Source organism: Eschrichtius robustus, chromosome 16 (genome assembly GCF_028021215.1).
Source record: "Eschrichtius robustus isolate mEscRob2 chromosome 16, mEscRob2.pri, whole genome shotgun sequence".
Classification (NCBI taxonomy): Eukaryota; Metazoa; Chordata; class Mammalia; order Artiodactyla; family Eschrichtiidae; genus Eschrichtius; species Eschrichtius robustus.
The window spans coordinates 92159144-92186313 of record NC_090839.1 but is presented as its reverse complement, the minus strand read 5'-3'; the positions used below and the strand labels follow the sequence as shown (position 1 = coordinate 92186313).

At 54.7% G+C, this 27170-nt stretch overlaps 1 protein-coding gene and 1 long non-coding RNA gene across 13 annotated transcripts in view; one reads left to right on the top strand and one right to left on the bottom strand.

The window, feature by feature from the left end:
• Positions 1 to 1413: 1413 nt before the first annotated feature.
• On the bottom strand, positions 1414 to 9636 carry LOC137778797 (uncharacterized). 4 transcript variants are annotated; one of them, XR_011077005.1, is made up of 3 exons: positions 9334 to 9636; positions 1791 to 1938; positions 1414 to 1603 (listed from the first exon to the last, which is right to left on the bottom strand). It is a non-coding gene; the product is annotated as an uncharacterized lncRNA (long non-coding RNA). The 4 variants fall into 4 exon arrangements; XR_011077008.1 differs by having other exon boundaries at positions 1791 to 1935; XR_011077006.1 differs by lacking the exon at positions 9334 to 9636 and adding an exon at positions 6262 to 6579 and having other exon boundaries at positions 1791 to 1935.
• The window catches only part of ELFN1 (extracellular leucine rich repeat and fibronectin type III domain containing 1), a 69626-nt gene continuing 47945 nt past the window's right edge, over positions 5490 to 27170 (top strand). For 5 of the 9 annotated variants that reach the window (XM_068566106.1, XM_068566102.1, XM_068566100.1 and 2 more), the window contains exon 1: positions 9743 to 9928. The gene's annotated coding sequence lies outside the window, so the exon portion shown is untranslated. Of the gene's footprint in view, positions 5787 to 9742; positions 9929 to 27170 lie in introns of those variants that run through there. The other 4 variants (XM_068566105.1, XM_068566103.1, XM_068566099.1 and 1 more) reach the window with 1 other exon arrangement.

Below are 27170 nucleotides of genomic sequence, written 5' to 3'. Positions count from 1 at the left end.
GAAGCTCATGAAAAGATGCTCAACATTATTAGCCATTGGGAAATGCAAAATCAAAGCCACAACGAGATACCCTTTCACTCCCACTGGGATGGCCAGAATCAAATAGACAGATAAAAACAAGTGGTGGTGAGGGTGTGGAGAAATTGAAACATACACACTGCTGGTGGAAATATGAAATGTTGCATCCACTTTGGAAGCAGTTCGGGAATTCTTCAAAATGTTAAGCGCAGAGTTACCATATGACTGGCAATTCCACTCCTTGGCATATACCCAAGAGAAATGAAAACACATGTTAATGTAAAAACTACGTAAATGTTCATAGCAGCATGTTTGTAGTATCCCCAAGGCGGAAACGACCCAAATGTCCATCAGCTAATGAATGGATAATAACATGTGGTCCATCCGTACAATGGAATATTATCAGCCGATCAAAAGGAATGAAATTGTGACATATGCTACAACATATATGAATCTCAGCTTTGGAGTTCCTGCAGAAGTCTTCTGGGCGGGCGTTGGGCCAGCGCTATGGCATGGCGGTGGAAACGGGAAGAGAATGATTAATTCAAGATTCTACAGAGGCATGTGTGTCAAAGGATGCAGGCATGGGTCCTCCCTTTCCTTTCCTCTCCACATCTTGCCATCTCTGTAGAAGTTGGAGAAGAGGGATCTAGGATTCTAGACGGCGCAGGCCAAGTATTTGTCAGAAGGAGAAGCAGTGGAGTAGGAAGAAGGGACTCTAAGTGTTCATCGTAGACTTGCTGCCAACTAACATTTGACTTGGGCAAGAAACTGCACTCCGTGGGCCTCAGCTTCCTTGAGGGTAAAATGACGCTGATTCAGACGCTTTCTCAGGCTCATTCAGCTCATTTTCCATCACAGGTTAACATGATTTTAAATAAACTCCATATCTGAAAAAACCAAAAAACAGAAAACAAAAAACCCCTGCATTTTACCACTAAGACAATACCACTAAGTGAAATTAGCCAGTCACAAAAGACCACATAGCATATGATTCCATTGATTTGACATAGCCAGAATAATCAAATCTACAGAGACGGAAAGTAGGTCAGTGGCTACCTAGGGTTAGAGGTGGTGGTGGAGAATGGGGGTGACTGCGAACGGGTACTGGGGTTTCCTTTTGGGGTAAAAAATGCTCTAAAATTAGATGGTTGCACAACTCTGTGAATGTACTAAAAACCATTGACTAGCACACTTGAAATGGCATGTAAATTATCCCTCAATAAATCTGTTAAAACAAAAGAGAGCCTTGGGTTCAAGTTCTGACTCGGCTCTCTGGGGGCAAGTCTCTGTCATTCCAGGAACGACGTTCAGTCTGATATGTAAAATGGGGCTGGAAAGATTTGCCTTCCCGGGTTATTGCAGGGACCAGATGAGATGACAGATACGAAACGATTTTTCATTTTAACTTCTGTATTTGAATTTATTACAAAAGGAAATGTATGCACATTGTACAAAATTCAAATGGCAGATGTGGGTACTCAGTGAGAAGTCTCATTTTCTGGGGCGATGGAAGTTTCAATATCTTGATTGGGGCGGTGAAGACACAGGTGTGTACATTTGTCAAAACTCGTGGAACTGTACTCTTAAGAAGGGTGAATTTCATTGTCAGTAAATAATACATTAAAAAACATCTTTAAGTAAATCCGTCTCCTGCCCTCTCTCCACGTCTCCTAGCCCTCCAATTTTGCTACAGTTTTGCACACACAAGCAAGTGAAATGTTATTTTGTTACACCCTTTTTGTGCTCGTAAAAAAAAAAGTACTACATACACTGTTCCTCTCCGTGTTTGTTCCCCTGAAGACCATTCTGGGAGATGGACTCAAATCAGTCTGTGCTTATCCAGCTGCACGTGCCTCCATGTGGAAGTGTCCCAGCGCTCCACCGCCAGCCGATATTTAGGATGTTTCCAATCTGCTGCTATTACAAAGAGTGCCTTCAGTGAATAACCTTGAATGCAGTAATATATCATTTTTCACGTTTGTGAGCAGTCTCTGGAGGACAGATTCCTAGAAGGAAATGCTGGGCCAAAGGATATATGTATTTGTAATTTGGACATTGTTTCAGATGTTCCAAGAGTGCCTGCTTCCCTATACCATTGCAACATGGTGTGTCATTAAACTTTACTCTTTGCCCATTGGATGAATGAAAAATCATCTTCGAGAGTAATTTTAATTTTCATTTCTGTTGTTAAGTGTGAGACTGGGCACTTTTGTATATATGTGTTATTTTTATTTCCTTTTCTGTTCATAATCTCTGCTCACTTTTTTCTCTCGGGTATTTTTTAAAATTGATTTGTAAGAGCTCTTTACATATGGGGATATAGGATCTTTGGATATAAGTTGGACGTATTGCTTCTTTTATGGCTTTTGGGTTTTATGGTGTTTGTTGTTGTTACTGTGAAGTTCTGGGCACAGGAAGAGACAGTCTCCATTTTTCTCTGGGTACCATCTCCCAGGATGGGGGTGGGGAGGGCTCTTCTCCACATTAATCCCAGCCACTTGTGTCCCTCTGCTCTTTCCCTGCATACCCTCAGGTGACTGACTGACCTGCCTGGGTTGGTTCCTCCCAGCCAGGCCATCGTTAGAGGAGAGAGGAGCCATGACAGGGGTGCAGAGAAATGTGAGACCCTCATCTATTCTGAAACTGCACTCAGTCACCCCTCCTGTGCTGGTCGGGTATGTGGCACCTGGATTCAGAGGTGGGTCAGACTGTCCTGCTCTGCTGAGTTCACAGTCTGGTGGAAAATCCAATGTGGTGCGTACTTGGCCGGGGGAATCTCAGAGTGTCCGGAGGAAAGGGGGGGGGGCGGGAACACAGGCACGGGGGCGGGCCCTAGCAGCTGGGGAAGGTGGTGGTCCCATAGCCCCAGGCCCGAGGGCCCTCACTTCCTAGCTTGCCTCTCCCCAAAGAGCACTGGGGTGCATCCAGATATGGCAGTTGGTTTGTTACAATAAAAACAAGAATCTTGCTGACCCAGTTCCTGTAGAGTTCAATCCTGGCCTCCCTGTGAAGTGGGAGGTGTTAATAGTACTCATTTCTAGGGTGGCCGTGAGGATGAACTGAATTGATGCAAGCAGCAAGCACACGCTTGACACATGGAAGTGAATTTTATAATTCCATATGGGTGTGTGTGGGTGCACGTGTGTTAGGTGTGGACTTGGGTGTATTTGATTTGGGGGTGCTAGGAGCAAGGTGCCAGGCTATACCAGCTACAGCTTAAGCTGGGCTTCTGTGAGGGTGGGGCATCCCGTTCCCGACCAGATAATGCCTCGTGGTGGGGTGGGCCGGTGGGTGAGGTTGCGGCTGCCTATAGACATGAGGTGTGTGGGTGTGGTGTGTCTACAACAGAGGCTGGGGGGGGGATTCTCAGGAGGAGAGGAGTGTCTGAGAGACGAGAGAGGGAGAGAGAGAGAGAGAGAGAGAGAGGGAGGGATCTTGCCTCACAGCAGACGCACCAGAGAGAGAGCCCTCCGCCTTTATTTAGCCCAGAGAGAGGCTGGGCTCCCTCCTCCCTCCGGGTCTGCCCTGGGGTCTCCCATTCCCAGCCTGAGGCGGGTCTGGCCTTTCTGGGGGGCAGCAGCCAGGCTCTGCCCTCTTAGAGCAAACAAAGGCATATTTCCACGTCTCAGGATGCTGGAGCAGGAAAGGCCTGGGTATCCGGCAGGAGTGCTCCCCTAAGGCAGGAGCGCCGCTCCTGGCGAACCAGGTCACAGACTTGCAAGGCCCTGGCGAGTTGGCGAGAAAGTGGGAACGGGGGCTGTGAGCCGGCCTAGGCTACACAGGGGCAGTGCACCTCTAGTAGGGACCTCGGCAAGAGAGATTCCCCCCCCCAAGGCAGCCTCTGCCCCCACCTCTGGGTCCCAGGAGGTCTGAGCGCCCCTCAAGGACAGGACAGCCAGAAGGCAGTGGCTCCGACACTGACCGTCATCCTCTAGGCCCAAGGGTCCAGGGGAAAGGTGGTGGTCTATCCTCTATCCTGGCCCCCTTTGGGGTCTCGGCTCTCCCGCGGAGACGTCGAGTCTGGCGGAGGCGCGGGTGGGGTTGGGGGGAGCTGGAGGGCGGCAGCTGGCGCCGCAGGCTGGACGGAGTTTATGGGCTGCGGAGAGGCCGCTGGACCGGACCCCGAACCGGAACCCCGCGCGCCCATCCTCGGCCGGGCCAGCCTTTGGCCGCGCTGCTCGCAGCCTCAAGCGCCACTCCCACGCCTGTCCCGGCGCCTCCTCCCGGGGCGGGGGGGCGGCGCCCCTCACCCTCCAGCAACCCCCTCCCCTATGCCGCGCGCGCCCCGCGGCGCGCAGGTCGACCCCGCCGTCTCTGTCTCCCTTCCCGGGCCGGGGCAGGACGCGGGGCAGGGGCGCAGCGCAGGGCGCGGCGCCCGGAGGGTCTCGCCCAGCGCCCGCCGGCGTCCCGGCTCCGGGGCTCCGACACGGCGGCTCAGGAAGCGGCGCGCAGGCCGTGCCGGGCGGAGGCGCTCTTGAGTCTGGTTTGGAATTCTCACCCAACACGCAAGCCGCAGGCTGGGCAGCGGCCGTGGGGAGCGGGAGCCGCCCCGGGAGGCGGTGTGGACGCTGGCTGTGGGCTCAGGGAGACCAGGGGGCTGCGGATTTAGAACCCTGTTTAGAGGCCGACCGAGAGATTTCAGTCCCCCGGGGGTTTGGGAGGCGAATGTAGGGGAAGGGGATCGGTGGGAGGAAAATCCGCTAAACCGAACCTTCCGGAATCCGAAGGAGCCTGGCTGATCCCACACACCCTCCTCTGCCCTCCCCCTAACCGAAAGGGGGGGGGCGGGGCCGAGCAATGGGAGGGTTAGTGGGGGTCAGCGATCTGGGGGAGGGCAAGTCCTTTAGGGCGCGACCCCCCGCAGGCGCAGGGCCCTCCCCATCCCGAAAACGCGCGCCCCTGCGGGCCGAGCAATTGCACTCGCGGACGCGCGCGCCCACACACGGTCTGACTTCGGGTCAACTTTCACGCGGTTCCCGGGTGTGTGTGCACAAGACAGTGCCCGCACGCGCGTGCACATCTCCGCCCCAGGGGCCCACCTCCCATCTCCACCCAGTGTCCCGACTCCTAGGCCTTTGGGGGCTTCTGCTCTAACGTGGCCTGGGGCGGGGCGGGGGCGCGCAGGGCGAACCGGAAGGAGGGGGCGAGGATGCCGCGGGGCTCCCCACGCCGCCCCCACAGCACGCGCCAACTTCCCCTCCCGCCTCACCCTCCGGACACCCCCGGTCCACCGACGTGAGGGATGGCCACCGCCGCGCGCCCCTCCGGCCGCCCCCGCCCGCGTCCCGTGCCCCTCCTCCAGCCCTCCCCGCTCGGGCTCCTCCACGAAACCTTCGATCACGCTCGGAAAGAATGTGCTACAACCTCGGCGCGGCCGCGGCCGCCACCACCGCGCCCGCGCCGGAGCCCGAGCCCGAGCCGGAGCCGCCGCTCCCCCGCCTGCCCGGTCGGCCCCGGGCTCGCCACGCGCTGTCCCCGCCGCCGCCCCGCGCTCGCCCCGCACTTGACGCAGTGAGCGCCGCAGCCCGGCTCCCGCCGGCTCCGCTTCTCTCCCCGTCGCAGGCCGAGCCCAGCCCGGCGGGCTCCGGGAGCGGCGGGCAGGGCGCTAGGGGGAGGAGATCTGTCTGGAGCCAGCGAGGCCGGAGGAGGAAAAGCTGGAGGAAGGAGGGGAAGCCGCCGCCGCCGCCGCGCTCCGGGGACCTGGGCGCGCGCGCTCCTCTCGCCCGTGACCGTGCCTCCGGCCCCTGGCCCGCACCCCGGCCCAGGTAGGAAGGGGCGTGTAGAGGAGGGCGCTGCGGCTCGGGGGTCGCTTCTACCGCAGCTGCAGGGCCAGCGGGTCCCAGCCCCTGGGGGAGGCAAGGAAGATGCTCTCCCGGGCGGCAGCGGGGGCGGGCGCGGGGTCCCCAGCGGCTCCCGCAGCCCGGGCCGCTCCAGTCCCCGCGCCCTGCCCTGAGCGTCCGCGCCGGGGCCGAGTCCCCCCGCCGGTGGGGCTTTGGTTGTGGCGCGTTGGGTCCATCGGTCCTGGGCGCCCCCGCTCTCGGGTTCCGAGGCGGGCGCACTCGAAGTTAGCAGTCGCCGAGCCCCGGCTGGACAAACTTCCCTCCCCGACGCCGCGGCCCGAAGGCCCGGGACTCCGGACCCCTCGGGCTAGGAGGCGCCGCGGAGACCCCGAAACTTTCCTGAGCGCTGTGAGCACGAAGGGCGGGATAGGCGGGGATCGAGGTGGGGAGGTGGTCTTGCCTGCGAGGGAGCAGTGGTAGCCGCGGTGCCCCAAGTTGACGCGGAGACTGCCCCCCATCTGGAGCCCCATCCTGTAGTCGAGGGCGGGCAGGGAGCGGACTGTGGGCGCCTAGCCTTCGCACAGCCGGCGTGGAGGGAGCATTGCTCCGCCCCCCGCCGCTGGAGCCCTTGGAGGGGGTGTTACAGGACACCCCCCCCCCCCGCAATCCGGTGGCCCGGCTCTGCCCGCCGCTGCCATGCTCGCGGGAAGGACCCGGCTCCAGGCTATTAATAGGCGCCTGTGACCCGCACCTGTCTCCGCCGGGGAAGCCGTGAAGCTGGGCTTGGCTGCGGGGTGTGGCGGGACCCCAGGCCCGGAGCTGCCCCCCCCCGACTCTCATGGTCCTCATCCTGTCGCTCTTCCCTCCACGCCCCCCCTGCTCTCCCCTCATTCTTTACTCTCCGGTCTCGGGGTGTCGCCCCGCCCCCCAACTTTTTCTCTTCCCAAACTGCACGGTGTGGCCTGTGACCGCCCAGACCGGCGCGATTCTAGCACAGCCCTCAACCGAGCCCTCCTGCGCTGGGTGGGCGTGGGATCCCTGGGGCCGGACTGCCGGCGGTGAGCGGGAATTCCTGCCGAGCTCACACGGATGCGCGGCCCATTCACCCGCCCCATCTGAGCGGCGGGGGTAGTGCGGTGGTCGCCGCGAGCAGCCGACGGGGTTCTGGAGAGTGAAGGGGACCCGCGAAGCTCCTGAGAGGGTTTTGGGGTGTAGCTACAGCCTCACGTGCAGGGAGGAGGCGATGTCCTGGTGGCCGCCACTCCAGCGTCGCCTGAAGGCCCAGGAGGACTCCATTTCCTCCCCCCCCCCCGCCCCCGCTCCACCCACCCCCAACACTCAGACCGGAGCTTGAGTGGATTTGAGGATTTGGGGGACGGGGGATACGGGGTACTGGTTCCCGTCTCCCCGTCTGCAACACCCAGCCCCCAGGCAGCTGGGGGGGCGTCTTTGTCCCCAGGGCTGGCCGCGGGCCCCGCCCCCTCCCTCAACTCCGGGACCCCGACGCTCTCCAGCGCTCGCTTGCTGTGCTCCAGCGACCTCCGAGCCTCGGTGAGCTAGGATCCGCATCCTGCCCCCGCTCTGGGTCTGGGGGTGGGCTAGGGGGCGTGGAGCGCAGTATGTGGTCCCTGACAGATGTCCTCGCGGCGGCGCCGGCGTCTCTGTAACAGAATTAATGACTTACACGCAGGCCGCCAATCGGCGCGGCCACGGGGGAGGGGCGACCCAGCTGAGACTCAGCGGATGAGGTCGCAGCCCTAAGGTGCAGTCTCCGCTTGGGGTGGGGGGCTCAGTGGCCAGGACCCGGAGCCCCGCCTTCCGCCCCACCTCCAATCCCCTGTGCCCCCAACTCTGCGATTTGCTCTCTGTGGGGCCGGCTCACGGATCCCCCGGGTGCCTGGACCCTCCCTGCCCCTCCCGTTGGCCTCGGAGCCCCTCCACAGAGCCCTAACCCTGGGCAGCCAATACTTGCCTGGGGGGTGGGGCAGTGCCGGTGAGGGCGCTCTGAGGCCTCTGGCCTTGGCTTCTATGCCTAAGAGATGGGCTCATAGCCCCTGGGCCTGGGGAGCAGCACGGGGTTGGGAGGTAACTCTAGGCAGGCCCTAGCTTGGTCCCTGGCATACCCCAGTGGCCCATCCCAAGCCAACCGGATCCTTCCTGAGCCGGAGCTGCCTGGCCAGCGTAGCCCTGGGGGAACCAGCCAGAAACGGGAGTCAGTCACCTCTGGCAGAGGCTTGCCTGGGAAAGAATGCACTGGAGCCTCGGCTCCCGTGCATTCCCTGCACAGGGCTGGTGAGGCCAGAGGCTTGCAGGTTGATTTCTTGGACCTTCCAGGAGTGACCAGTGTCACCGCTGGGGGAGGACCAGTTTCTCCCCAGTCCCAGCCGCAGCTGGGGAGGGCCTCTCAGACAACAGGGAGGAGAAGGGAGCCCTTTCACCAACCCCTCCGTTCCCTGGTCCCCAGGCCTGGCACATCTGAGGCTTGCAGTATATCTATCTGGTGATAGCCAGGGCCTGCCCTCGGCCTGGGGCCTGCTGGGACAAGGGTCCAGGTAGGAGGCAGCCCAAGGAGAAAGACTGCGGCTCAGATGCCCCACGTGGCCCCGCTGCCTTCTTCCCTGTGCCTCAGCCTGACCCCTGGAGCTGTGATACGTTTCTGGACATACTGCCCCCCCCCCCAGTACATAACCACGGGGCACCCTTGCTTTTGTCCTAGCACCCCCTTTATGGCTCTGCACCCCCCTCACAAGGGAGCCCCACCGGGCAGGCAGGAGGGGGCCACAAAGCACTAAACTCCTAAATTCCCACCTGGCAGAGGGAGGGCAGCGTAGAGCCCACTCCCCACTTCCTGGCTGACCTTCCGTGCCCAGGTGGTGCAGGGCGAGAGGGATCTGCCCGTCCCTACAGGAGTCGCTGGTGCTGTGGGCGTTCATTCACATTCTCTCTCCGGTCCCCACACACTATAGGATTTATCTTGATTTGCTGCCTTTGAATTGAGTCAACTCTTTTGTATGCTCGGTGAATTGCCCAGCTGCTGGCGGGGAGCGGAGAGCGTGCCGGGGGTACTGAGGCCGGGAATCAGAGGCGGGCGGGGGACAGGAAGCGGGGAGGGGGCTGCGGGCGCCGGCGGGGACGGGCCAGGCTGCGCGGGGACACGAGCGGCCCGAGGTTCGGGCCGGGCAGCCCACCCGGGCGGCCGGGGGCACGGCCGAGGCCTGCCCGGCCCCAGCGAGGAGCCCCGAGGGGCCGGGAGGCTCAGTCCTGGGGGCGAAGCTGCCCTTCGGGCTCTGCTCCGGACCTGCTGTGTGACGTGGGGCAAGCCTCTGGGCCTCTCTGTAACTTGCGGAAAGGGGGCTTCCGCACGCGCAGGTTGTGAGGGTCAAACTAAGAGGGAAGAGTGTGCCGAGCCCCTCGGAGTTTTCCCAGAGGTTGGGGTGAGTGAGGGAAGGAAGGGGGGCCAGGGCTGGGGAGAGGGTGCCAGCCGTACCTGTGCGCACCCCGCCCCCCTAGCTCTCTGCCCCCGGATCCCTACCTTCTCCTAGGTGGGCCGGACAGCCGGGCCGAATCGGGTCCTGAGAACGCCTGGTCTTTGCTTAAAGGGGAGGGGTCGTGGGTGGCTCTTCCGGGCCACAGCTGTTGCGCGCTCCCCTACCCGGAGGGCGGCCCCGCCCCCACTCGGACGTGGGTGGAGGGGCTGGAGAGGGGCCGAGAGGAAACCCTCCTGCGCTTTCCAGTACCTCCCCCTCCCGCTGCCCTCCCCCTCCCCCTCCCCCTCCGCTCGGCGGCCGGAGGGAAGGAGCGCGGCAGAGGAGGCCGGGCGAGCGGAGGGGGTGCTGGAGGGAGGGGGGAAGGGGGAGGGCGCGAGACTCCGAGCCGGACTCGAGCAGGGAGGAAGAGGGGGTGGGAGGGAGCGCGCAGGGGTGGGGGGAGCGCAGGGGAGGTGCGCGAACACCAGCCCCGCTGCCCGCGAGGCGAGGGGCGGGGCGGCGCGCGCGGATCGATGGGCGAAGCTGGGGAGGAATTTCAATCCCCGGAGCGAAGTTAGAGCTTGAAGGACGGCGGCGGTGGCGGCGGCGGCGGCGGCGGCGGCGGCGGGCGCAGCCCCGGAGCGGCGGCCGGGCGAGCAGGTAAGTGCGGAGCCCGCGGAGCCCGAGTCCACGCGGGACTGGGGCCGAGCCTGGGCGCGCGGGAGTCCAGCCACTCCCGGGGGCGGCGCGGCGGGCGCCGCACCTCGCGCCCCCGGCGCGCTCTCCCTGCGCCCCCGGCCCTAGTGCGCCCAGGCCCAGCGCGCCCTCCGAGCGCAGCGGGCAAAGTTGGAGGAACTTGGCGGCGGCGGCGGAGTGGGCGCTCGGCTCAGCCGGGGAGAGCGGGGTCCTGGATAGGGGTACCGCTGGCGCCCCCGGATCGCCCCTGCCCCTCGCACAGCTACTCCTCGCTAGGACCTGCCCCTTCCCCAGCACCTCTCTCCCCTCGTCGCTCCCTCGTCGGTCCGCAACCCACCCTCGCCCAGAGCGGCTGGCTGCTCCCTGCGGTCGACCCGGCGCAGCCCTTGCCCTTCCCCTTCCCCTTCCCCAAACCTCCTCGGCCCAGGGTCCCTGACCCCCGTCGGTGCCGGTGTCACCATTGCTGCCCTGTCTGCCCGCTCTCCGACGTTGCGCGCCTCCTCACTAGGCACCCCGGGACGGTCCAGCTTTACTCGGGGGAGGGGCCGCATTCTGCGATCGGGGAGCCAAAGCCCTGGCGTGGGGGTGGGGGCGGGGGCCTTGGCTCAGAACCTGGAGGATGTTCTCCACCCCTCCCCCACCTCGGACCCGTTCTCATTGTCATCCCTTGGGGGAGGGGTGCTGAGCCTCCTTGCCCCAACCTGCCTCTAAGGACACAGGTCCCCCCCTTCCATCCTGTAAAATCCGCAGGTCACCTGCTTGCTGCTCAGGGTGGGGCCCCTTGCAGGTGTTCCCCCTCCAAAACAGACCGACAGCCTCTGGCATCGAAACCAGACTCTTGCCGGCATCAGCTGTGTGACCTTGGGGCAGGTAAACCTCTCAGAGCCTCAGTTTCCAAAGCTGTAAAATGGGGGTACAATGAAAATGTGTGCCTTGTGGAAGGAACACCACAGGGAAGGCTTAGCACAGGCAGGGACCCTGGAGGCCTCTCCTCCAGGCTTGGGGAGATCAAGCCAGGTTTGCGGCCCCAGCAGAGACTCAGGTGTGAGCCGTCTTCTCTTCTGCGTGCCCATCTTGGAGCCCTTGCTTGGATGCAGCTGGGTCTGCCTCTTTCCCTCTCTATTGGGCTGGGGGCTGGGAAGAAAGCATTAACAAGATCTAAGATCTCAGGAGCCTTGGGGGCAGGAGCTTTCGAAGGCTGCAGGGCGAGGGGGGATAATAAAGGTAGCCTTCCCCAGGTCTCCTCTCTCTCTGGGGCTGTCTCCGGTGAGGGCCCAGCCCCAGAGAAAAGGAGCAAACGGGGCTTATGTTGGTTTGAAGCCACAAATAGTCTCATGTTTCCTGCCCAGCCAGCCCCCTGGCCTGCACCCTGGGTCGTTGCAGCTTTCAACTTTTAATTGAACGAGCAATGGGGGACACACTCCCAACCTCATCTCAGGTCTGCATCCTGCTTCATCAGAAGAGGCACACTCAGAGGCAGAGGGACAAATTCCAGATGGCCCGTGCGTCAGAGGGAACGCCCACCTGCTCTCTGGATTTGGGGGTTGGAGCCGGGCCAGGACCCCAGCACTTTGGTGCCTCACTTTCCTGGGCTCTTGTTAAGGGAGGGCTGAACACCCCCTGGTCTCTGGGTCAGGAAGGTTGGGGGGTCAGACAGTCGGATCCTCTCGGACCCTCTCCTGCCAGCAGCTGTTCAGTCCCCCTGGCCACGGCGGCAGGCCGGCTGCCCGTGTATCATTTAGGATGATCATAGCAGCCGCAAGCCTGGAGTCCTGACTAGGAAAAGCAGGGATGGGCATCTTATCCTGAGACCTGGCAGACGTGGGCGGTGGGCAAGGGATGTGGTGGGCACGTGTACCTGGGCCGGGGGATGAGAAAGACTGATGTCCCTTCCCCAGAGCCCCACAGGAGTCCCTCTGGAAAGCTCAGCAGTTCTTCAAAGTGCCTTTCGAAGCTGACGCCCCCACCTGAGCTGGGGGGAGGCTGCTGCTCCCCCAACTCCCTCCCCCCCCCAAAAAATAAAACAAAACAGGTGGCCGGGGCCTCCAGGAGAAACTTGGACCCAGCAGCCCCTCTCTTAGACCCCGGGAATTTGAATCTAAATGTCTGCTTGTCAACATCACCTGCTCCAAGAGAGAAATTAGTGGGGCCAGAATTCTGACAGTGACTTGGATCTCAGCAGGGTGACATGCGAGTGCCTGCCTGGTCCCACGTCTGTGTGCGTCTCTAAGACACACACACACCCCAGCTCTAGATTTCAGTGGGATTTTCTAAACACTCAGGAAACTCCTCAGATCCCTTGGGTCAGAGCCCCTACCCCTACCCTGCAGACCCCATCCCCTTAGAGGCCCAGAGCCCATTAGCAGAGGACCCTGTTTCTGAGGACGCGTAGCCGCGGGAGAGATTTACGAGCAGAGGTGCTTGGACTGGGGTGTTCATATATCTCCGCAGGAAACAAACAGGCAGACCCCGTGGATGCCTGGGCTGGTGGTGGAGAATACCCGTGGCGGGAGGGCGCAGGATGAAAGATGCTGGTGACTGACAGGCAGGAGATAGATCTCCAGGGCCGGGTGATGGGGCCATAAATTTCCAGGCGTGAACCTGGAGCAGATGGTGGCATTGCTGCGCCGTGGACATTGGATACATTTGTCATCTTTCCAGCACCCCCCCCTCATGCCCCCCGCATCGCCCTTCCCTTTTTGTCTCCCGTCGTGGATTCCGATTTCTTTCAGCAGAAGCTCGGGTATCACCTGGCTCTGGGCAGGGCTCTGCTGGGGGGGGCTGATGGTGGAGCTTGTGCAGGGGGCTGGAGCCCTGAGCGGGAAGGGGCTTTGGTACCGTCCATCCCAGGACCCACTGTACAGATGGGGGGACCGAGAGACTGAGGCCGGAGTGGGGTGGGGTGCTGTCTGGGGATGCGCAGTGAGTGGCAGCAGAGGGTGGCGGAGGGGCTCCTGTGCCCCTGCTGTGTTGCTTCAGTTCTGGTATTTGAGCAGGGCAGGCCGGCCTCGGACACTGCCGGGTACCCTGTGTCAGTGGGCGACTCCGTAGGTGAGCAGGAAGTGGGGCGGCGGGGGTGGACACTCAGCTCCTCTTTCTGGCCTGCCTGCCTGCATGTGGCCGGCTGAGACCTGGCTTTGCCGAGCTCTCCGGGGGAGGGGAGGGGAGGGGAGGGGAAGGGGGAGGGGGAGGGGTGGGGTTGGAGAGACCACCTGGGGCCCAGCAGCCACATGGGGGCAGGAACCGAGGCTCTTGGCCCTCTGAGCTGGAGGGTCCCAAAGGTTATCCAGCAGACATGTTGAGGGTCCACTGCGTGCACTGCTGGGGTCTGGGGATGAGACTGTGTTGAGGCCCCGACAGTGGGGGGGGGGGGGCTTGTGTCTGGACTGGGGAGACAGCCGATAAACATGGACACACAAGTACATGTACACCAGCCTTCCCAGTGGAGGTCAGCCTGTCCGGCCCCATCTTTCAGAAGGGTCCAGCATCGCCCAAGGTCACACGGCAAGCACGTCATGAGGCTGAGGCTGGAATCCTCCTGGGAGCCAGGCCTAGGCTGGCCTCGGGCTTGGAGGCGAAGCTAGAACAGAGGCTGGGGGCAGCGGGGGGCCCCAGAAGGGCCTGATAGCCTCCTTAGGGGGTCAGGAGGGGGCTGCGTGCTCTGGGCCCTGGGGACTGAGGAAGAGCTGTGGGGAAACTGAGTCACCAAGGCTGGCCTGGTGTCTGAGCACTGGGCCCCGCCTGCCCCCAGGCCTCTCCTGACGGCGCCCGCCACCCCCCCTGCAGCCGAGACTCCTGGGCTGTTCCGTGCTGGGAGACCTCGAGTCTCTGACTCAGCCCTGCTGGGGCACCTCCCTTCCTGTCCCAACAGAGAGCCTTAGTTCCTAAGAATTTGTGGCCAGTCTGGCCCTCGGGGTTCCCCACCCCGTGAGTGGGCCCCAGCTCCTCCTTGGGGGGGCTGCTCTGTCCCAAGCTTGGGGGCTCCCAGAGGAGGGGGTCTGGTGGGCCCTTAAGCATGTAGATGATCTGGGAGGAACCGGCCACCCAGATCAGCAGCAGGGGCCCGGAGCCGCAGAAGCCGAGGTGCTGACCAGCCGCGGGGGATGAGGAGAGAGGGGCGTGGCCTGGGAGCACCCAGCAGCCCCTCCCAGCCGTCACTATGGGGCCATTGAACTTGGTGGAGCCTCTGACTCAACCCCTCCATTAAACAGATTGGGAAACTGAGGACCAGACAGGACAGTGGCAGCAAGCCAGGCTCAGCCCTGCTCCCACGCTCTGCCGGCCCCGCCTTGGAGAGAGCAGGGGGTCTTTTTAGACCCCCCTTGCCTGGCAGATGGGGCCCCAGAGGCCCCGCCCTCAGCCCTCCAGCCTCGGGGGAGGGTGTGCGTGCAGTGGACCAGGCACGCTCTGCCCTGCTGCCTCTGGGCCCACGTTGGCCCTGCCCCTCTTTAACACTGTCCCCCACCCCCAAGCACAACACTCTGCTGTCCTCCCGCTCCGGCGGCTACTTCCGTAGAAGAGCCGGTTGGATGACAAGCATCTACGAAGCCCCCGCTGTGTTGAGCGCTGTCCAGCAGAGCTGGAGAGGTGGGCGGCATGACAGAGGGCCCGGGGTCTGGCCCCGAGAGTGGGCCGCTGCACCCCTGCCTCGGGATGCGGTCGGGTCCGGTCGGAGTCCTGCCTCGGGCTGGGAACCCGGGGAGACAGTGGACGGCCGAGGCTCCCTCGTGTTTGCTGACAGACCCTGGTTTATTTTCGGCAGGACCGAGCCGGGCACCTCTTCCTCCTTGGCTCCCGGTAGCTGAATAAATGTAGACACAGACCCGGGGGCTGGCCTCTTTGCCCGTGGGGATGGGGGTGGGCTGGGCTGGCCTCAGGGGTGGGGGACCAAGAGCCCTGTCTGGAAGGGGGCTTTCTAGATCCTTTTCGCACACAGTAGGCGCTGCAGAGAGAAGGCTTACAGAGCGTGCAGTGAGGAAGTGCCACTGGTCCTGTGTTGTCAGGACAGAGCCTGGAGGACTTCCTGGGAGGGGCAGCGTGGACACCAGAGCTGCCCTCTGCACCCACCCCCCCAGGCTTCCATGCTGCCCTGGAAACCCGAGGGCCAGGGGATGTGCTTCCTGAGCCTGTGTTTCCTGTTCCTGGCCTCTGCCATCCCCACTGAGGTGTCTCCCCTACCTCTGATAGCCCTACAGAAGTTCCTGGAAGGGCCCAGCTGCAGTTCAGGGGTAGCTCAGTATCTGCTCTGCCTCTGGCTGGCCATGCGAGCTGGTGGCTAGCTGCCTTTCTGCCTGTGCCTCTGTGCTTTCATCTTTCAAATGGGTCTAGAGCACACGCCCTCCCAGGGTGTTGGGGCTGGAAGCAGAGTCCAGGGGCCCGATGCATGGTCCCCGGTCAGGAGGCCCAGGCTGTGGGGTGGGTCCCTTCTCCTCGCTGAGACTGTTTTCTCCTCTGTAAGGTGAGGCCCGGGGTACGTGGCCAGCTGTGGTGAGTCTGAATTGGTGATACAAGTTCTGTGAAAGGCAGAGTTGCCGCTGATTCTCATGGAATCCTTGGGCCTTTGGTTTTGTCCTGTGGGACCCTCACTCAGGCCTGTGGACCCGCTTCCTCTGGCTGCACAAGCCTTGGCCCTCCTGTTCCTTTGCACTTTGCTGTGGCAAGAGGCATGGAAAGAGGGAGCCGGGAGGAGGACAGCAAGTGCAAAGGCCCTGAAGTAGCGAGCGCCAGGCTTGGCGTGTTGGAGGAGGGATAAGGCCCACCTCCGGAGGTGCGAGGTCAGAGGGAGACAGAGCCCATCGTGCCTGGGCTGCGAGGGCGTCGGAGTTCTTGGGAAGAGGTGGATCTCATTCTGTCTGCCTTGGGAAGCTTTTGGGAAGTTTGAGCAGGTAAGGGAGGCAGTTGGCTTCCATGTTGGAAAGGTCCCTCTGGCTGGAGGGGAGGGGAGGGGTCTTAGGGGCATGTGTGGGAAGGAGCCTCCCGGTTAGGAGTGCAGCCAACATCTGGGTGAGACGGGGCAGCCCGTAGCAGGCTGACAGCGCTGGCGAGGGACAGACAGGGAGGCCCGCGCCATCTGTTTTGACATCGCTTTAAAAATTGGAGCTGTGTTCCTGTAGAGAAAAACATTCTTAAAGCAAAACCCGTATTCCCGTTTATATCGAAATGAAGGATGCATTTGTATAGAGACTGGGATTGCGTTAAGTAAATCCTGTTTTCCCCGACATCCGTTAACGTTTCAGAGATGTCTTTCCAAAGGGAGAGGAACCCCCCCCCCCCAAAAAACGGGTGGGTGTGAAACCAGGGGGTGACTTGGAGCCGACCCTGGGGGTGCCGGGTGAAAGTGGCGCTCGGGTTGTTTCCCCAGGCGGCTGGCAGGCGCCTCCTTTCAGAGACGCACTTGCCAGGTCTTGGTGTGCATGTGCGTGTGTGTGTGTCTGTGTGTGTGCGTGCGTGTGTGTGCGTGTGCACGCCTCCCAGGGACACTGCTCCTTTGTCCTCTCGGGCACCAGAGCAAACAGCAGATGTGGTCTCATGAGTTACGGTGCCCGATGAAGGGCGAGTTCCGATCTCAGATTCCTGTCTGAGGGTTGAAGTTCTGTAAAATGAATTTCTCGCCTGCTTTTTTTGTTTGGCAAATTCAGTAGAGCGGACTGAGGTTTTAAAAGCAAGGGGCATGTAGAGTTCCCAGGGGCCCCCGGTGGCCCCCACGTGGGCCTGGAGCTGGCTGGCTCTGCGTCCTGGGGGAGAGGCCAGGGCAGGGACGAGACTCCGTTGGGTTTATTTTGGCGTCCCCACAGAGCAGGAACAGGCTAGATCTGAAGGACATGATTCACCAGAGACAGCTTTTTAGAAAAACATCTCTCCAGAAATCCAGAGGTGCACCCCCGGCCCCCGGCCTCACCCACACGTTGGGGCGGAGACGCCCCAGCCTGGGCAGCTGTACCCAAGCCCCGAGGACACGTGGCTGACACACCCTCGACCTGACCAGCCCACACACACAACCACAGGGTCTTATGCCCACACAGCCCACTCTGGATGCACAGGTGCAGCCTCTGACACGCACGTGTGCCCGCGGAGCACGCGTCATAATGTGCACTGACACGCAGGCTCCCATCTTCCGGTGCGCGTCCAGACACGCCCTGGGGCTTCCGCTGGGCCAGGTGCGCCAGCGCCTCTACAGTGTCCTGGGCCCCGCACACCTGCACGGCTGCTCCAGCCCGCGCTCCGTTCGGTGTGGCCTGTGCATGCTGACACCCAGGGCAGCTGTGCTTCTGTTTCTCTCCGGGGTCTGGGGTTGGGAGGAGCAATCCTGGGGGCAGTGTGTGTGGGTGGGCACCCCTCCCAGAGCCCCACCCCACCCCTGGCCGGGGGACCTTTGCTGTGCCAGGTGCTGTGGCCGTGCCCTTCCTTGTGGGGTCCTTGGGAAGCCAAGGGCCTGGGAGGGCGGGTAAGGGGGAGGTGCTGACCATTGGGGAGGGTACATCTCCAGGCCGTGCAGGGGTGTCTCGTGAGTGTAGACCGTGGAACCTCAGCCGCCCCGGCCAGGGCTGGGGCCACATCGCTGAGGGGCCCCCAGGTCGTCTGGTATGGGCTCTGCAGAAGGTAACGGGCCGTGGGGAAGCCTGGATCCTCGGTGACACCTGCACCTCCCAGAGTTGCATGGCCACAAGGTCGTAGGAGCCAAATTCCGGTCCTTTCAGGTCAGAAGCCCTTCCATCTCCCACCTTCCTCTTGGGAAATGTCTGGAAGTTCTAAATTCAAGAAGAAAACCCCCATTTCTGGGGGCCAGGAGGTGGGAGATGTGGGTACTTGGCAGAAAGGACGAAGGCGGGTGATGTTTCACACCCAGAGCGTTAGGGCTATTCCAGCTCCCTCCTGCCGAAAGGGGACGCTGGGGCTGGAGGGGCAGGACCTGACCCCTGGGTGCTCGGCCCCCACTCTCTGGCTTCCTCAGCCTCGCAGGGAAGGCGCCCGAGCCTCGTGGGGCACAGCCCCTCCGCCAGACGGGACCCCTGGCTCCTCTTCAGCCGCCTGCCACGAGCCTGGCCTCGGGAGGTTCCTAGAACCGCAGAGCTCAGCGCCTGTTTGGGCGCGATGATCCCGACCCTGCCTGGCCCCATGCCCGGTGTGGCGGCCCCAGCACCACTGGGGAATCTCCCACAGCCGGGGAGGGAGGTGATTGGGCCCAGGCTCGCAGCTCACAAGTGCCAGAACCCAGATCCTTCCGTCTCTGACACCCCCTCGCTCCACCCCGTCCCAGCAGCCCCTCTGCCCATTTTACAGATGGGAGAGCTGAGCCTCAGAGTGGAAGGCAGCACGGGGGAACTGACTGTTGACGGCTCTGGGCCCTTGGCTGCGGAGGCACTGGGGCCTGCCCTGAGCTGGGGGTCTGGGGGAACCCACCTGGCTGGGTGGAGTATGAGGAGCTTGTGGGGTCCAGGCTGCCCTGGTACAGCCCCCTGCTCCCTTTCGCTTCCTGCCCAGGGTTCTGTGTGTGCAGAAAGGTACCCCAAGGTCATGGGAGGGGGTCCTCCTGTTTGAGTGAAATCTCAGGATGGCAAAGAGCCTGATGGCCTTGGGGGCTGGTAAGTTATCCTGAAGGCGGTTCTTGCCTATGGGATAAGGCTGGTCGCCTAGGTGAGGGTGTCCAGTGGAGGTCCTGGGGGGTGCGTTCAGAGCACACTGGCCTGCTTGTTCTTTCCCGTTCCCCGCTTTCTGGACGTACCGTGACCGCGTAACCACGTTTCCAAGCCACTGGGAAGGGACTGCTCAGTGGCTTCTGCACGTTTACAGATGTGCACAGCCGTGGCCACAGGCGAGTTTCAGACCCTTCCCATGGCCCTGGAAGGTCCCCCACGTCCTGTCCAGCGGTGGGTGGTCCCCGCTCCCCCCAGGCACTGGTCTGCGCTCTGTCTCTCTAGGTTTTCTTTTCTAGGCGTTTGGAATCAGGTTCCCACAGCGATATGCGAGGGTCGGCCCCACATTCCCACAAGGCTTGGTGATGTCCGTCTTTTTTATTGCAGACGCTCAGGCTGGTGAGCTGTGGTATCTCACTGTGGTTTTGCTTTCATTTTCCTAATGACCAGTGAAGTTGGACATTTTTCTCATGTGTTCATCAGCATTCATATTTTGTTTTTGACAAAATGTCTGTCTAAATCTTTTGCCCATTTTAATGTGTTTATTTGTCTTGCTGAGTTTCAAAGTTATTCAAAATTGTTGTGAGAGTTCTTTATACTTTCTGGATATAAGTCCTTTATCCAGAAGTATGATTTGCAAATATCTTCTCCTGGTCTGTATCTTGTCTTTAATTTTCTTCACGGTGTCTTTTGGAGCACAGAAGTTTTTACTTATAATGAAGTGTGATTTACCAATTTTTTTCTTTTAGGAATCGTATTATTAGTGCTATATTTAAGAATTCTTTGCCTAATCCAAGGTCACAAAGATTTCCTCTGTGTTTTCTTCTAGGAGTTTATTGTTTTAGCTCTTTCTAGGTTTATGGCCCATTTTAAGTTAATGTTTGTAAATGCCGTGTATGGGTCTAAGTTCATTTTTTTGGTATATGGGTATCCGATTGCCCCTGCACCATTTTTTGAAGAGACTATATTTTCTGCGTTAAGTTCTCTTGGGATCACAAATATAAGGGTTTGCTTCTGGACTCTCAATTCTATTTCGCGGATGGATGTGCCTATTCTTTTGCCAGTACCACATTGTCTTGATTACCGTAGGTTTGTGGCATGTTTGGAAAGTAGGTAGTGCAAGTCCTCTAAATTTGTTTTTCTTTTAAAAATATTTTTGGCTATTCTGAGTCCTTTACATTTCTATGTAAATTTTAGAATTAGCTTGTCAATTAAAAAAAAACCTTGCTGGAATTGTGATGGGTTTGTTTAATTTATAGACCAATTTGGAAATATTAAGTCTTCCTATCCATGAACATGGACTGTCTCTCCACCAAGTTAGACCTTTATTTTCTCTAAGCAATTTTTTGTTGTTTTCAGTGTGCAAGTCTTGCTAATCAAATTTCTTTTCTTAAATTTATTTCTAAGTTTTTTTGATGCCACTGTGAATGGAATTATTTTTTTAATTTCATTTTCAGGTTGTTTGTTGCTAGTACGCAGGAATAAAGTTGAGTTTTGTATATTGATCTTTTATTCTGTGACCTTGCTGAATTTAGTTATTAGCTAGCTCCAGCAGACTTTTGTGGATTCCTTAGGGTTTTCTACATACAGGATCACGTCATCTGCAAATAAGGGGAGTTTTACATCTTCTTTTTCAAACTGGATACCTTTTATTATTTTTCTTGCCTATTGCACCGACCAGAACCTCCAGAATGATGCTGAATGGCAGAGGTGCTTCATCCCTGATCCTAGAGGAAAAGCATTCAGTCTCTCACCGTTAAGTATGGTGTTACCTGTGGCTTTCCTAGATGGTCTTTATCAGCTTGAGAAGTTCCTTTGTATTCCCGGTTTGTTGAGCATGTTTTTTTTTAAATTTATTTATTGTATTTATTTATTTTTGGCTGCGTTGGGTCTTCGTTGCTGCGCGTGGGCTTTCTCTAGTTGCGGAGAGCGGGGGCTACTCTTCGTGGTGGTACGCGGGCTTCTCATTGCGGTGGCTTCTCTTGTTGCAGAGCACGGGCTCTAGGCGCACGGGCTTCAGTAGTTGTGGCACGCGGGCTCTAGAGCGCAGGCTCAGCAGTTGTGGTGCACGGGCTTAGGTGCTCCACAGCATGTGGGATCCTCCCGGACCAGGGCTCGATCCCATGTCCCCTGTGTTGGCAGGCAGAGTCTCCACCACTGCGCCACCAGGGGAGCCCTTATTGAGCATTTTTATCATGAACGAGTGTTGGATTTGGTCAGATGCTTTTTCTGCATCTACTAAAATGATCGTGTGTGGCTTTTGTCCTTTTATCTTACTAGTATGACTTTAGTTGATTTTCAGATGCTAAACTAGGCTTGCATTCCCGGGATGAATGCCACCTGTACCATCCTTTTTCTTTGTTGCTGGATTTGGTTTGCTAATATTTTGTGAAGGATTTTTGCAGCAGTGTTCATGAGATACATGGGTCTGTTATTTTCTTATGATGTCTTTGTCTAGTTTTGGTATCAGGGAAAAAAATACTGGTCTCATAAAATGAGTGGGAAAGTTTTTCTCCTCTTTTTTTCTGAAAGAATTTGTGAAGGTTCAATATGATTTTAAAAAAATAATTGACAGAATTTACCACTAATGCTACCAGGGCTTGGGCTGTTCTTTGTGGGAATATTTTAAATTAATCATTCATTTTTAAGAAATGGCTATAAGTTTGTTCAGATTTTCTGTTGCTTCTTGAATCAGTTTTGTTAATTTGTGTCTTTCTACGAATTTGTCCACTTCATCTAAGTTGTGTAGTTTGTTGGCATAAAATTGTTCATAATATTCCCTTATACTCCCTTTGATTTCTGTAGGATTGGTAATGATGTTTTCTCTTTAATAATAATATCATCTTCTGGTAAGAAGAATTTTGGTAATTTGTTGTCTTCTCATTTTTTTCCTTAGTCAGTCTAGCTAAAGGTTTTGTCAATTTTGTTAGTCTTTTCAGATAACTGAATTTTGATTTTCATTGATTTTTTTTTTCTGTTTTTTCATCAGTCTTAGTTCTTTTTTTTCCTTGTACCAATTTTTTTCAGATTCCACATATATGCGTTAATATACAATATTTGTTTTTCTCTTTCATGAGTCTTAGTTCTAATTTTTATTATTTCCTTTATTCTACTTGCTTTGGCTTTTTCTAGTTTCTTAAGGTAGATGTTTAGGTTGTTGAGATTTTTATTCTTTTCTGATGTGCACTGAAAGCTGTAAATTTCGGTCTAAGCCCTGCTTTTAACTGCAGCTCATATAGATTTTGATATGTTCTGTTTTATTTTCATTTAATTAAAGACATTTTCTAACTTCCTTTGTGATTTCTTTGACTCATGGGCTATTTAAAACTCTGTTGTTTACTTTCCAGATATTTGGGGATTTCTCAGATTTATTTCTTTTGTTGATTTTTATTTCAATTCCACTGTGGTTGGAGAATATACTTTCTGTGGTTTCATTCATTTTAAATTTATGGAGGTTTGTCTTATAGCCTAGAATATGGTCTTTCCTGAAGAACGTACCTTGTGTGTTTGAAAAGAATGTGTATTCTGCTGGGTAGGATTTCTACAAATGTCAGTTAGGTTAAGTGGGTGATGGTATAGTTCAACTCGTGTGTATCTTTGCTGATTTTTTTCTGTCGAGTTCTCTCAGTTATTGAAAGTGGAGTATTGACATCTCCAACTATTATTGGTGAATTGTCTGTTTCAGTTCTTTCAATTTTCTTAATTTTTGCTTACTATATTTCAGAGCTCTTTTGTTACGGGCATATTCATTTATAATTGTCATCTCTTTCAAGGTATTGACCTGTTTATAATTATGAAATGTCCCTCTTTGCCTTTGGTACATTTCTTAAAGTCTCTTTTGCTTTAAGTTAACTTACCCATTCTGGCTCTGATATGGTTACTGTTTGCATGCATTTTTCCATCCTTTTACTTTCAACATAGTTGTACATTTGAACCTAAAGTGTATCACTTTTGGACAACATATATTTGGATGTTGTTCTTTTATTCCAGCCTGACAACCTCTGCCTTTTGATTGGGCCGTTTACTTCATTCACTTATAATGCAATTTTTGATTTGATATGGTTGCTGTTTTCTGAATTGTTTTCTACATGTGCCATTTTTTCCCCCTCTGTTTCTCCTGTGCTGTTAGGTAGATACTTTCAGCATACTATTTTAAGTCCTCTGTTAATTTTTTAAACTTTATTTCTTTGCATTGTTTTCTTAGTGGTTGCTCTGGGGATTACAATATGCATCTTAATTTAATAGAAATGATTTCAGATTAGCACTGACTTAATTATGGTAAAATATGGAGACTTCATTCCAGTATAGCTCCATTTTCCCCCTCCCTCCTTTGTGCTATTATTGTCATGTACAGTACACCAGTATATGCTAAATAGTTATAACAGCAATACAGTGTTATAATTATTGCTTTATATAATCTTATGTTTTTAAAAGAAGCTAAGGGACGGAAAGAGAAAATAATACATTTACAGAGTCCTTTATATTCATCCACGCATTTATCATTTCTGGTGCCCTTCATTTCTTTCTGTGGATTTGAATTACCACTGGACATGACTTCCTTTCAGCCTGAAGGACTTCCTTTAGTATTTCTTCTAAATCAGGTCTGCTAGCACCAGATTCTCTCAGTCTTTGTTTGTCTATGAATGTCCTTAGTTTGCCTTCATTTCTGAAGGATAGTTTCATGGGATATGGAATTCTTGACATTTCTTCTTTCAGCACTTTGAATATGCCATTCCACTGCCTTCTCACCTCCATAGTTTCGGATGAGAAATCAGCCATTGATCATATTGTCTTTATCCTGCATGTGATGAATCACTTTTGTCTTTCTATTTTCTCAGTCTCTCAACAGTCTGATTATGATGTGTCTAGGTGTGGTTTTTTTTGTTTTTATCTTGCTTGGGGTTTGTTGATCTTGCATATTTTAGATTAATGTTTTTCATCAAATTTGGGGACTTTTTAGCTTTTATTTCTTGAAGTATTTTCTTACCACTTTCTTTTCTCTTCTCCTGGGACTTCCATCACATACATATTGGTGTCCTTGATGCTGTCCCACAGATATCTGAGGCTCACTTTATTTTCCTTCTCTATTTTTTCTCTCTGTTCTTTAGATTGGATACTTTATTCTGACCTATCTTTGGGTTCACTAATTCTTTCTTTTGCCATCTCAGATTGATTGTTGAGCTCTTCATGAGTTTTTCACTTCAGTTATTACACTTTTGAATTCCAAAACTGTGTTAAATAATTCTTCTCTCTTCACTGAGGTTCTCTGTCTTTGAGTCATTGTCATCATACTTTCCTTTGATCTGTAAACATGATTGTCTTTTGTGTTTTTTTAAAAACAGATTTATGATTGCTGCTTTGAAGCCTTTGCTATACGCAACATCTTGTGACATTCAGTGACAGTTTTTACTGACTGCTTTTTATTTTGAGTATGAGTTACCTTTTCCTCCTCCTTTGCATATCTTGTAATTTTCTGTTGAAAATGGGCAGTTTAGACACCATATGTAGCACCTCTGGATTCTGATATTTTTTCCCCCCTAGGAGTTGTTATTGTTGCTGTTTTTTGTTTATTGAGTAAGTTGCCTGGACTAACGGTTTGAAAGCCATTGTCCCCCGATGTGTGATGATTGATGTCTCTGCTTAGTCTGCCTTTTTAAAAAAATTCCTGCTTTTATTTAAAATTTTGGCTTCCTGTGGATCATGTCTGTGTCTGCTTAGCTTAGTGGTCAGGCAGTTATTGGTCAGAGGTTGTGTCAGGCTTTCACTGTCTGTTGATGGATCTGCATGTGGGTTTAGGAGCACATTCAAGGACCAGGCAGTTTTCGAGTCTGCTCTGGCTTTTCCTCTCTGTCAGACTCTTGCGTCTCCCCTGCATATGTCCACAGGCTCTCGGTAGGCCAGGGATGTGTGAATTTCTTGGGCTGTGCCTGCTTTCCCTGTTGCATGCTACCCATCAGCCGGGTGTTTGTGGAGAGCTTATCCAGCACCTCTGTGACTGTCACATTTCACGTCGTTCTTTGTCAAGTTTCCAGTTAGTCCATTGGTCTGTTGCTGCCCCAGCCAGGGTCGCAGTCTCAGCCTTGCAGCGTTGCTGGCTTTCCTCATTCACTCACCACTGAGATTGCTACTCATCCTTGACAACACCGCTGCTGGGCGTGAGTTTTGTGCCTTCTGCTTTAAATTAAATCAGCCTCTGCCAGTGAAGCTTCTAGTTTTCACGGCCTGCCCTGTGCTGTCCTGTTAGGATGATGTACCAACTGAGCTGGGAGTGGGGAGATGGAAGCAGTTCCAGGTGAGAATGTCACAGATTCTCCCTGTCTTATTCAAAGTTTAGTACTTTTTCTTGGATAAATGTCTTTTGGTCAGTTTCTAAGATATTGAAATGGTTATTTTTATCATGTGGACTATTTTTATAGTTTTGGAGAAAGGCTTTGGCAACCCTCTTCCTCCAGCATGCTGGAAGTCCCATCTCACAGTGCCGTCTTCTAAAAACAAAACTTTAAAAAACAGGCAGCTCCATGAATTATCACAAAGTGAAATTCATCTAAGAACCGACTAGTTCAAAAAATAAGACATTACGTGCGTCCCAGAACATCTTCGTGTTCCCACATGATTGTTACCCCTCTTTGCTCCCTAAAGGGAAACACTTTTCTGATTTTTAATCCTACAGTTTTTCCTGTTTTTATGCTTTATATGAATGGAACCACACGATATGTATTCTTTTGAGGCCAGCTTTTTTGTCTCAACACAGTTTTTGTGAGATCCATCAGTGTTGGTGTTGTACATGTAGTTTATGTTTTTAGACAGTATCCCTTTTGTCTTTTCTACTGTTGATGGACATTTGGGTTGTTTCCAGTCTACAGCAATTGTGGCTAGTACTGCTATGAACACTCTTGCACTTGCCTTTTGGTAGGCATGTGCACTCATTTCTGCTGGACAGATACTTAGCAGTGGGGCTATAGGTGGTACCTATGTTCAATTTGAGTAGATATTGCCAAACACTTTTCAGAATGGTTGTACGAATTTATACTCCCATGAGCCCGCCCCACCTGTCAGCACCCGTTCTGTGCTGGTTTTTCTGCATCCTTGTCAACACTTGGTATTGTCTGTCCTTTTAATTTTAGTCCTACTGGTGAACACCTTTTCATAAGTTTATTGACCATTTGGATATTCTCTTTGGTGAAATAATCGGCTCAAAACCTTTACCCATTTTTTCTATTGAGATTTCTGCCTTTATCTAATATATCTGTAAGAATTCTTTACATATCTATAAACTCTTCCAATCCTGATTATATAGGTTGCAAATATCTCCTCCCACTCTACTGCTTGACATTTCCCTCTTCCATTCATGTCTTTTAATGAGAAGTTCTTCATTTTAATATAGTCCAAGTTATCCTTCTGAATTAGTGCTTTTTGTTCGCTTATCACAAAATCTTTTCTCGCCTCAGGTTTTTGAAGACCTCTTCCATGTCGTCTTCTAGAATCTTTATTGTTTTACACTTGATGTTGACTTTCGGTCCACTTGGAATTAATTTTTATCTGTGGTGTGAGGTAGGGATTCAGCTTCATTTCTTTTCATATATATTAATCCAGTTGATCTTACACCTTTTATTAAAAATACCACCCATTTTCAGTGGCATTATTTCGTTTATTTTAAATTAGAAATTTTATTTTGAGATCCATTGTAGAGTCCCATGCAATCATGAGAAATAATTTGGAGAGATCCTAGGTACCTTTTATCCATTTCTCCCCAGTGGTACCATCTTGCAAAACTATGTGACAACTAGGATATTGACAGTGATACAGTCCAGATACAGAACATTTCCATCAATACAAAGATACCTCATGTCACTTTTTTATAGCCACACTCAGCTTCCTCCCCCCAACCTCATCTCTAATCCCTGGCAAACACTGATCTCTTCTCCATTTCTATAATTTTGTCTTTTCAAGTATACTGTATAAATGGAGTCATACAGTAACTTTCGGGGATCAGATTTGTTTTCACTCAGCAAAATTTCCTGGAGGTTCATCCAAGTTGTGTTTATCAAAAGCCCATTCTTTTTTGTAACCGAGTAGTGACATTATTTTTTAACCTGGTCTCTCTACATGGCACACAGGATGTATTAATTATGCACGTGAATGTGCTTGCCAGCATATAAGCACAATTTCAGGGTTGTACAGGATCTTGGTCTCTGTTCCATTCACATAACGTGTCTGAGGTCTGACAGTACAGATGGACAAGCGAAGGAACCAAAGGATGAGGGGACACACGGGGAAGAAGGCACAGGCATGGGTTGCTAAGGAATCATGCATGCATATGTTTCTGGGTGTTTGGTATAATTTTGGGGTTTCAGATTGTCCTTGTTGCCTGAGATCTGCAGAGGGCTCGTCTGGGCAGGCTTAGTCCACCTTAGCTGGTGGCTGGAACCTGGTGCAGCACAGACCCTTGGGAAGCTGTGGGATTGGCGGCAAGGGCAAGATGTGTCCTGTCCCTTTAATTTTCATCGTTTTGTTGCATTCCCTAACCACGTTGTCCGTTTACAGCCAGTTTCCGTGGTGTGGCCCAACGTGAA